This window comes from Pinus tabuliformis, chromosome 7 (genome assembly GCF_031772625.1).
Source record: "Pinus tabuliformis cultivar Carrire ecotype Pingquan chromosome 7, CPIR1, whole genome shotgun sequence".
NCBI lineage: Eukaryota > Viridiplantae > Streptophyta > Pinopsida > Pinales > Pinaceae > Pinus > Pinus tabuliformis.
Genome location: NC_142293.1, coordinates 1298313680 through 1298324159, shown reverse-complemented (window position 1 = coordinate 1298324159; position 10480 = coordinate 1298313680). Strand labels below are relative to the sequence as shown.

The following is a 10480-nucleotide window of genomic DNA, read 5'->3' as shown; positions in this document are numbered from 1 at the left end:
ATAATGTATTGACAGTTTGGGTTTTGGAAAAATTACTTTGCTAATTCCCTATGCTTTCCTGTATTGAGTCTCTGTTTCTGTCTGTGCTTTTGAATATGGTTTCCATCCAGTTCCATAGGCTTTCTGTCCAGTTACAAATATTGAGGAGATGGTTCATGGACTCTTCCTCATTTTCACATAGGGGACAACATGAGGGGCCTATGAACCCTTTTTTCCAAAGATTCTCCCAAGTAAGAGTTCTTCTGTGCATCAAGAGCCAAAGAAATGTTTTAATCTTCAGCCAAAGTTCAGCATCCCATACTCTGTTATACCAATTGACTTTTTCCCCTTGGTCTCTTCCTTCGATATATCCTCTTGCTTCTTTGAGGGAGAAATTACCCCCCTCGAGCTTGCCCCAACGCAGCTGATCTGCATCATAAGCATTTCTCATTTTCCTTTTAGCCAGCTCTATTTGCAGCGTCCTCATAATGTTGTCCTCCTCTTCTGGTTGCAATGTATTGTTGAAGATCCACTCTTGCCAAGCTTGATTAGTGTTGTTAGGCTTCCAGTAATGATTCACAGTTATCTTCCCTAGTTCCTGGTTTCTTCTCTGAATGGTGAGGAAATCTGGGCTTTCTAGCCTAGGTAATTGCTGCCATGCCTCCTCCCAGAACAGAGCAGTCTGTCCATTACGGACTTCCCAAAAACTCTGTTCCTGAATTATACTTCGATTATTTCTAGCAAGGTTCCAGATTGGAGATCCGTCTGGCGGTTCCTGCATCCTGATTAGATTCTGAGGGCTCTAATTAACTGCATACTTAGCTTTCCAATGTTTGGCCCAGGGTATGTTTGGTTCTTTAACCCATCTCCACCATAACTTAGCTCCACAAGCTCGGTTGACAGTATAAGGGTCCTGAAGGTTTAACCCACCCAGGTGTTTGGGCTTGTAGATCTTGTCCCATGCCATTAAAGACCACTTCTGTTTAACTAAGTTTCCCGACCAAAGAAAAGCTTTCTGGATGAGATGAATTTTCTGAAGAACACCTTTAGGTGCCGGGAGAATAGATAGCATGAATTGAGGAATAGCCTGGAGGACAGATTTGGTGAGGACAAGGCGGCCTGCAAAGTTAAGGGTCCTATGAGTCCAATGCTGACAACGCTTCTCTAGATTGGTGATCATTTTTTACCAATGCAATTTTTGCCAGGGTTTGTCTGTCAGTGGAATGCCTAGGTATCTGGACGGGAGGTTACACCTCTTGAATCCGAGGACATTAGATAGGTTTTTCTGGACTACTAGGTGTGTGTTAAAAAAGAATATGGAAGATTTAGCTAGATTGAGTTCCATACCTGAAGCAAGGCTGAAACGGTTGAGAATGTTTTTGAAACCAAGAGCCTCTTTGACTGAGGGCGTGCCATGCAGCATTGTGTCATCGACAAACTGCTGATGATTGGTTGTAGGGCACGAGTGCAGGGGTTGGAGTCCCTGAATCAAGCCATCCTCTTTAGCTTTTCTGATAAGCCAGCTGAGACTTTCCATTAATATTACAAACAAGAAGGGGGACAGGGGATCCCCTTGCCTTATACCACGAGAAGGTGTGAACTGGGCTGTGGGAGCTCCGTTAACCAGAATTGAGAATCTGGTATACTTAATCAGGGCTCGGATCCAAATTATCCACTTCTTCGCAAAGCCAAAGGCAGTAAGAATAGCCTCCAAGTAGTGCCAGCTGACTTTATCATAAGCCTTCGAAAGATCCAGCTGCATTAGCATGCCAGCTTTTTTCTGAGTTTGGAGGGTGTGAATCATCTCTTGAGCTAGCAATATGTTATCCATAATCTGTCTCCCTTCTACATAACCAGATTGTTCTTCCGAAATGATTCCTGGAAGAATTGTCTTTAATCTGTTAGCTATGACTTTAGATATAATCTTGTACAGAACATTGCACAGAGCAATTGGTCGAAATTTTGACGGAGTGTTTGCTTCCTCCTCCTTTGGTATAAGGGTTATGAACGTAGAGTTGAGGGATTTTAGGATGGAAGAAGAGCGCCGAGAATCCTCCACCACTTCCCAAACTTCTATTTTGATTATATCCCAACAGGCTTTGTAAAAGTCGATGGTGAAACTATCCGGTCCTGGTGCCTTACCATTGGGCATTTCTTTCACTGCATCTTCCACTTCTTCCAAGGTGATTGCTCGATTTAAAGCCTTGTTTTGATCCTCTGTAATAAGCTTGGGAATAGAAGTCATTAGATCCCTAATGGCTTCCTCTCTATCAATGTTGGGTTCCAAAGCTATTTGGCTGAAATGGTTTATGAGGAGGGTTGATATTTCATGATGATTTTGCACAAAGGACCCGTAATCATCATTTATTCTTAAGATTTTATTAGCACTCCTGTGATCAATGGCAGATCTGTGAAAGAATTTTGTGTTGTTTTCACCTTCCTTAAGCCACTGAATTCTTGATTTTTGCTTCCATAGAGTCTCCTCCTATTGACATCTAGTCTGCCACTCCTGCATAAGCTTTTGTTCTGTGTTTCTAGTTTCTTGAGTAATATTCCCTTGGATCCATTCCTTGTGAATCTGTTCCAATTGCTCCTCCAACATCTTCTTTTCTTTAAATATGTTGCCGAAGACTTCTTGATTCTAGGATTTTAACTTGGTTTTGATATGTTTAAGTTTAGCTTGGAGCATGTACATCTTAGTGCCTCTTATACCTATCAGTTCATTCCACCATTGTTTTATTTTCGATGTAAACTCTGGATGACTGAGCCAAAATTTTTCAAATCTGAAGGGCTTATTCCTTGGTGTGCCCAGGATGGCCGCATTCATTATTATGGGCCAGTGGTCCGACCCTCCACTAGGTAGTATGTTCGAATCCACAGTAATCCCTTCCAGTAGGATGGTTTTAGTTACTAAGAACCTGTCCAATCTAGAGGCGATTTGCCTATCACCCCCTCTTTTATTGTTCCATGTGACAACTCCGCTCTTAGGGATGATGTCTACCAGCTTGGCTGATTTGATGAAGTCTTGGAAGGCTTCAGTATCCCGGTTGAGCATTCTGATTCCTCCTTTTTTTCCGTAAGTGAAGTAATCATATTAAAGTCTCCTCCAAAAATAGCTTTTGCTTGGGGATATCTCTGCTGCAGGTTGGATAGATCTCTAAGCATTAGCAATTTTTCCTCTAGTTTTTGAGGGCCATAGACATTTGTACATAGATAGGTGTCGGGATTCCCTACTATTTGGATTTCTATTGAGATGTGAGATTTGGCTGCTTCAGAAGATATAAGCTGGATAACCTGAGGATCCCAAAGAATGGCCAAGCCCCCTTCCCATCCATTACGTGCTGTTTCTAGGCATTCCATCCTTTTGCCCAATTTTTTAATGATGTTTTCCATTGTTTTGCTGGAGCATTTAGTTTCTTGCAAAAAAATTATATCTGGTTGTTCCTTTTTGACTTTCTTCTTTAGTAACCTCTGCTTCTTTAGGCTATTTAGCCCCCTAGCATTCCATGAAAGTACTTTCATAAAAAGGAATTTTTAGGAGGTTAGGGTAAACGCCTCAAGGGCTTTCATCTTGCCTGAGTTTAGGAGCATTTGACCTAGCTCTTGTAATGCTTCATTGTTTGTTCTTCGTCCTCGTTTTTTCCGGTGCTTTGGGTTGGTTGTAGTTTGATGCAGCCCCTGAGCTCTCACCCCTAGGCCTTTTGTTGTTCCCATACTTCTTCTCTACATATCCATCTCTGCTTGTTGTCTTGCTATGAATAACGTGTTGATTCTATTCACCTCTTCTTCTGATATGTGTTCAATGCCTTCCTTTTTCCATTGTTCTACCATGTTTGGTAAGTCCATTCCTTCCTGTTCCAGAATGTCGCTTAGTTCCATATCCTCGAGTCACATTTCACTAGTCATCATTTCTGAATCCTCTTCCAGTCCTTCTGTTGGTTCCGGAACAAGATGGTTAGAAATGGGTTCTTGTGTCCCTAGTGTGGTTGTGGTCTGACTTTCTCGCAATGGCTCCCGCACTTGAGTGGTGTCCTCTGGTTCCGTCTTTGATTCCAACACCTCAAAAGCATTGCCTGTACTTTTGAAGGAGGTACTTGCTTTATTTTGTTGTCTTTTGTTTGCTCGCTGTCTAGCATGAGGTCGAATAAAAGCCTCCTTATTCTTACCCCCTGTGTTTTCCTTAGGTTTCTCCACCGTTTTGTTCATTGGGCATTCTCTGATCAGATGGCCATGTTCATGACATTTCCTGCAGTGAAATGGGATTTGCTCATAGTCTATGGCTTGAAAATACCCTTCATCTCTGTATTCCAACCATAGACCCTCATGCAGAGCTCCCGAAACATCCATCTCGACACAGATCCTAGCACAGGAGGTGTATCTCTTCTGTAATGTTGCCTCTGAGGCTTTGATGAAGGTTCCTAACTTATTTCCTATCTGTTCAAGTGCTGCATGTCCCCAGTAGTCAATGGGTAGAGAAAACAAGCGAATCTAGACCGGTACCTATTTGAAGGTTTCTTGTTCTGGTGTGAAGTTGTGCTTCCAAGGTCTCATGTATAGACCTGTTGAGGCGAAGAAATGCGGGCCTCCATCAAAGATGCGATCCTTGTCATCCATATTGTTGAAAACCACTGTAAAGATGCCTTTGGCTCCTAGGCAGAGTCTTACATCTCCTTTGGATTTCCATTGCTACTTGATCCACAAGCACAGGGCACATTCTGTTGGTGAGAAACCCATAAACTTGCAGATCACTGCATGTTCTGCCATGTATTCTCTATACGCCTCTAGTTCCGGGTCAAAGATTATTACCCTTAGGGTTTCAGTTGCTTTGGGCTTGCATGGTCCCTGGGTCTCTTTCTTTCTAGCTTCTGAATCTATTCCTTCCTGTCCTGCCTTATCTTGGTTTGAATCCTTGTTTTTCCCTAATCGTTCATCCTCTAGCTCCTTTTCTTGTGATTTTTGTTCTGGGGTATGGTTTTCCTTGTCTCTATTAGCTCTGCTGTCGCCTCTAATGATTTCTTTTCGTTTTTGGGAATCTTTGCCCTTACTATTTAGCTTTTCTTTATTTGTCGAATCCTCCTTTCCTGTCTTCTCAGAACCTAAGATTTGCACCCCATCTAGTACAGTTTTACCCTTGTGCATCATTGCCTGTTTATAACATGGGGTCCCGTTGGACCCCGCCTTTCTCATATGTAGGGTCAGAACCTGCCCTTTTCTGCAAAGCTCTGCCGCTCTGGCACTGTCTTCCTCCAGAATTGGTACTCTTACTACAGTTTGAACAGGTATTCTTCAAACCCTAGCCGCCATCGTTTTTTCTCCCCTTCGCACCATCCTGGAAAGATACTTGACTAAGACATACAATCATTAATTTATTATAAATGACATGTTATTAGCGTCATTGTTACTTAATGAACTTTAGAGTGTTTCTAGGTGCAACAAAAATTATTAATAATTTTTTTTATAAAATCATTTTGTAAGAAGTATGAATAAATAATCATATTAAATGTATATGACGAAATAATTGGATAATAAATAAAAAAATTTTGGAAACATGAAAATGCAATTATGATATTTACTATTGTATTTAAACAAAATATCAAAAAATGTTTGTTGACTTGATTTGACTTTATTGAATTGAATATTTTATTTATTTTTGAATATTTTTATTTTGTTAAATATTAATAATTTTATTTGAGAATGTATTTTATAAAAAATAAAAATTTTAATTTCACCTATTTAATTTTTATTAATATTTTTTTATCAGTAACATTAATATTTTTTATTATTGATAAGTAATAGAAGTTTGAGAAAATCCATTACCAAAAATATAATAAGTTACACAGTTTCACTAATATCAACTCAAGTAATAAAACAATCTATACAAAAAAGCACAGTGACATAGTGACTCTGCTTTAATTTCTATAACAGAAAAGCCGGCTCCTCGTGGACATTGTCACTCTTGAAGGTATCGTAGTAGAATTGTTAGACACACAGAAATAACGGTGATCTGATTCTAAATGATTCAAAAGCCGTCGTAAAATGCACCCGTAATATCTTCTTCAGAGCGCATTCTTTGTCATGATTGTCTGCTAATGTTTCTTTCTGCACTGCAAAGACGAGGAATTCATCGTGAAATAAACAGTGTGCAATTAAATTATTTATGAGATGTTTGGTTTTTTGTTAGTTTGATTTACAGAAATGTGAACACTGAATATTATGGTTTATATCATAATAAAGTGATAGCCAAAACACTGAATAGCCAATTGAATTGTTCCCCTTTAAAATTATTTATAAATAAGTAAAAGGAATTTGGTAATATAAAATTTGACAAGCTTTTTTGTTGTTTAAAAATTGTTTTTGAATTTGGTAATATAAAATTTGACAAGCTTTTTTGTTATTTAAAAATTGTTTTTGAATTTATAAATTCTATGTCAAGAATCCCACTCACCAATGATAAAGGCAAGGTACCAAACTCAGCATAATAATCAACGTTACGTAATTACCATAAACTAAATTACGAGAGCATGTAGCGAAAGCATTGCTACGAATATTAGAATACCATAAACTAAACTACAATAACATGTAGCGAAAGCATTGGCAGCTAAATTAAAGCCACTAGGGAAAATAGGAAAGCCACTGTACATAAAGCCCCACGGTACCTAGCCTCTTCCTACGCTTCATCGCTGGAGTATAGAGGAAAGCCTACCCTCAAGCTTGGATAAGCACACAGCGGAACTTGCCTTGGAATCGAGATCCCACACACCTCCGTCATATCAACCTGCGACGGGTCACCTTCAACTCTTCAATCAAAAATGTGCATCAGCTGAGCCACTGCGAGTTCAATCGTGGGAATAGCCATGGGTGCTCCTGGGCATCCTCTCCTTCCTCTCCCAAATGGAATCATACTGAAGTTTGATTGATCTGTTAAATTCACATGTTCGTCCTTCATGAATCTCTCAGGCTTGAATTCGGAAGCATCTGCCCCCCACACATTGACATCCCTTCCTATAGCCCACACATTCACAATCAACATTATTTTCTTAGGGATAGAGTATCCGCCTGCTGTAACAGCCTCTACAGATTCATGAGGAATGGCTAGCGGAGCCGCTGGGTATAATCTTAGCGTCTCTTTCACTACGCAGTGGAGGTATTTCATCCTCACTACGTCGGATTCAATCACCCGGCGATGTTTGCCCACTACATCTTCGATTTCTTGCTGCAATCTCTTCATGGCGTGTGGATGTCTGAGCAGCTCACTCATTGCCCATTCTAACGTAGTTGATGTTGTGTCCGTCCCGGCTACGAACATGTCCTGCATACAATTAATGCAAAAATTTGATTGATTTAAGTTCTAACGAATGATGATAAAAAATGATAATAGAATGGCCCAGGGCCTAGAGACACATGGCAGCGCCTAACGAGCCATATATCAAGTATTAAATGCATTCGGAGATGTACGCGACATAGCTCGTTAACACGCAAAATGCCTTTTTTTTATTTAGTGACGAGTTTTGTATTTTGCGTGTTAAGGAGTTATGTCGCGTGCATCTCCGGGTTCATTTAATACTTGATATATGGCTCCGACACACACCATCACAAGAGCCTTGATAGTTTCCCTTGTGATTTTGGAGTCGGCCTCAGCTTTCTCGAGCAGCACATCCACGAAATCTTTGACGTGAGGCTCTTCGTCTTTCTGGTGATTGGAAGTCGCGGCCATGCGATGAGCAACGTGGTCGTCTATTATTTTCTCCACAAACTCATTGAATGTTTTATGGATTTTCTTCATGCGCCGCTTGATACCTTGCGAATCAAGCCAATCCAAATAGGGAATAAAGTCTCCGATGGGAAAAGCCCCCGCCGCAGTTATCAGGTCTACTAACAAATCCTTGAAACCTTTGAAATCGCCACCCAAATCATCGTCAGAAAATGTCCTCCCCGCCAGTATCCGCCAAATTATATTGGAGTTGAGAGTAGAGAGGGCCTTGCTAATATTCACACCCATTATTCCGCTCTCACTCTCCTCCCAAATTGAACGGATCATCGCAGATACTTCTTCCTCTCGCACACCCTTGAACGACTCAATTCTTTTGGCACTCAGCAGTTCTAACACGCATATTTTCTTCATTTCCCTCCAGTGATCTCCATAGGGAGCGAAGGCCACATCTTTAGAGTTGAAAAACATTAATCTCCCAGCGGCTTTTGGAGGTCGGCTGGCAAAAATCAAGTCATGAGTTTTGAGAAACTCTTTGGCTATGTCAGAAGAAGAGACGACGACGGTAGGGACAGAGCCTAAGCGCAGAAAGAAAATGGGGCCATATTTATCAGCAAGGGCTTTAAGAGCACGGTGAGCAGGAGGGATCAGTTGGAAGAGATTTCCGACGATTGGCCATGGAAAGGGACCTGGAGGCAATCTGGCCCTAATCCTTCTCTTATGCAATAAGAGTATGAAAAATAAACACAGAAATAAACCAACCATAGCTGCTGTATTAGCAGGCAGTGTAATATGAAATTCCATATCGGACACACGTTGGTAACTGACACGCTGAACGAAAGGCAGAAGCGTATGCTATTTATAGCCGCCATAAGGTCTATCAAAGCTCGGTTTATCCCGGTAAATGGTAAGTGAATTTCAAATAATCGTGAAGCAAATGGTAAATAAATTTCAAATAATTCAAAACCATGCACAAATCTATTTTATTGGATCTTAAGAAAATATTAGATTATTCAGAATTTCTCGATATTTTATTTTCAGGCTAAAAACAGTAAAGAAATTATTTTTTATATTAAATTTTCTTATGCTACGAAGGTTAAAAGCCTTGTTTATTTGGATTGATGGTACTTTTAGAATGGTTTATTTTTTAGTTTCATTATGAGTTTTATGGGAATTTGTTTTTATTTCAATGATATTCATTTTTTTAGTATTAGCTAAAACAAAACAAAAATTTAATTTTTAAAATTGATTTTGATTGTACCTTTTTACAATATTTTAGTTTTCTTTTTTCTTCTCACATGTCCATTATTTCTCTTAAAATTTTGAAGTAATAATAATTTTAATATTATTTTTATTTTGGAAAATCATCCCTTTTTTTATTTAGCAATGGTTTAACCAAGTCAATACATCCCTGAGCTGAAAGTAGGGATTTTGGCTAGAGTTGAAGGTAATTTTAGGAAACCTCTTTGTTTCCATGATGTTTAACTTCTTCTTATATACAAGATACCTAGTCATAGACATGCTTTCAATGGAGAAAGACTATCTTCAATCATAAGGACACGATAAGGAGTGTTACATTTAATCTTGCTATGTTAGGTTATGAACTACCTTAAGGTGTGCTCTATCCTCCTCCATGTATCTTTATAGATATTGCAGCCATGAACTTCACATCCTTATAAAATAATAAGAGTGATAAGAGTCTCAAGGAAGAGTTTATTTTTATTCCATATCTAAAAATATGCAAACTTATAGTTATTTTCAAGCCCATAATAAGTTTTCCATCCTCCATTTATTTTTTTCTCACTGTGATAATACTAAATGGACTTATGATGGATATAGATTCAAAGATATTTGTACCGTGGAACTTCTTCCAAGTAGTTGTTGTAATATATGAAAGTACCATAAGTAATTCTTTTTAATTTAATTGTCACGAATTTAGTCTTGACAATATTAATGGTCTCAATGACTCCTAATCAAAAAGAAAATATCAATAACATAAAGGAAAAGGGTTACAACAATATTATTGAAGTGTTGTGCCAGCACAATCTATATCTTCAATTAAATCCATTTAAAATTTACAATAAAAGAAAATCACCTCAATCATTTATTTTTGTTATTGATATCCTACATTTTATGTGAAACTATTTGTTCTTAATACATCATAATATTTTTATAGAAATATTATGTCTTTATATTAAAGCAGAGCATCAATACCTTTTTAAAATAAATTCCCCCGATCGGGATGAGTGCGGTGTCAAAGGTGCCGGATCTGAGTGGACATGGACTGGACAGTGAAATTCATTGCAGCCACACCCCACATGCTCAATGCAGGGAGTGCGGTGTCCTCTACCTTGATTGCATGGGAGGTGGGCTGGCAAAGTGGCGGAGGACGACATAAGGGAAGGTAGCGAAGGGGGAAGGTGTCTTGGACGTGCAAGGAAGGCGTAAGGTATAGTGGGGAAGGAAGGAGAAGCAAAGCGGAAGGGAGGAGAAGCAACGAAGGTTGGGGCAAAGTGTCAACCATCCGGTATGTAGTCTGGCCCTGGCACTGTTTAATTCATATGCCTTCATTGGGTTCCAAGGGAAATTCCATGAGTTGGAGAGAAAGTTGTTGGGAAGGAGCGAGGGGCGCGAGGCCACTCTAATGAGGCTCAGCTTAACCAGGGAGAAACCAAGGTAGACAAGGGGATATTTCGCCTGGCTCTGCAATGTTTTGACTCTGCTCTTGAGAAGAAGCTGGGGCTATGACATGGTGGGCACTGCGAGAAGCCTCAATACAAGGCCGCTCTGGAG

At 39.6% G+C, this 10480-nt stretch overlaps 1 pseudogene across 1 annotated transcript; it reads right to left on the bottom strand.

Moving 5' to 3' along the window:
- Positions 1-6778: 6778 nt before the first annotated feature.
- On the bottom strand, positions 6779-8506 carry LOC149252268 (cytochrome P450 750A1 pseudogene; annotated as a pseudogene). The gene is made up of 2 exons (XR_016265453.1): positions 7568-8506; positions 6779-7288 (listed from the first exon to the last, which is right to left on the bottom strand). The product of XR_016265453.1 is annotated as a cytochrome P450 750A1 pseudogene (transcript).
- Between the last annotated feature and the right edge of the window lie 1974 nt (positions 8507-10480).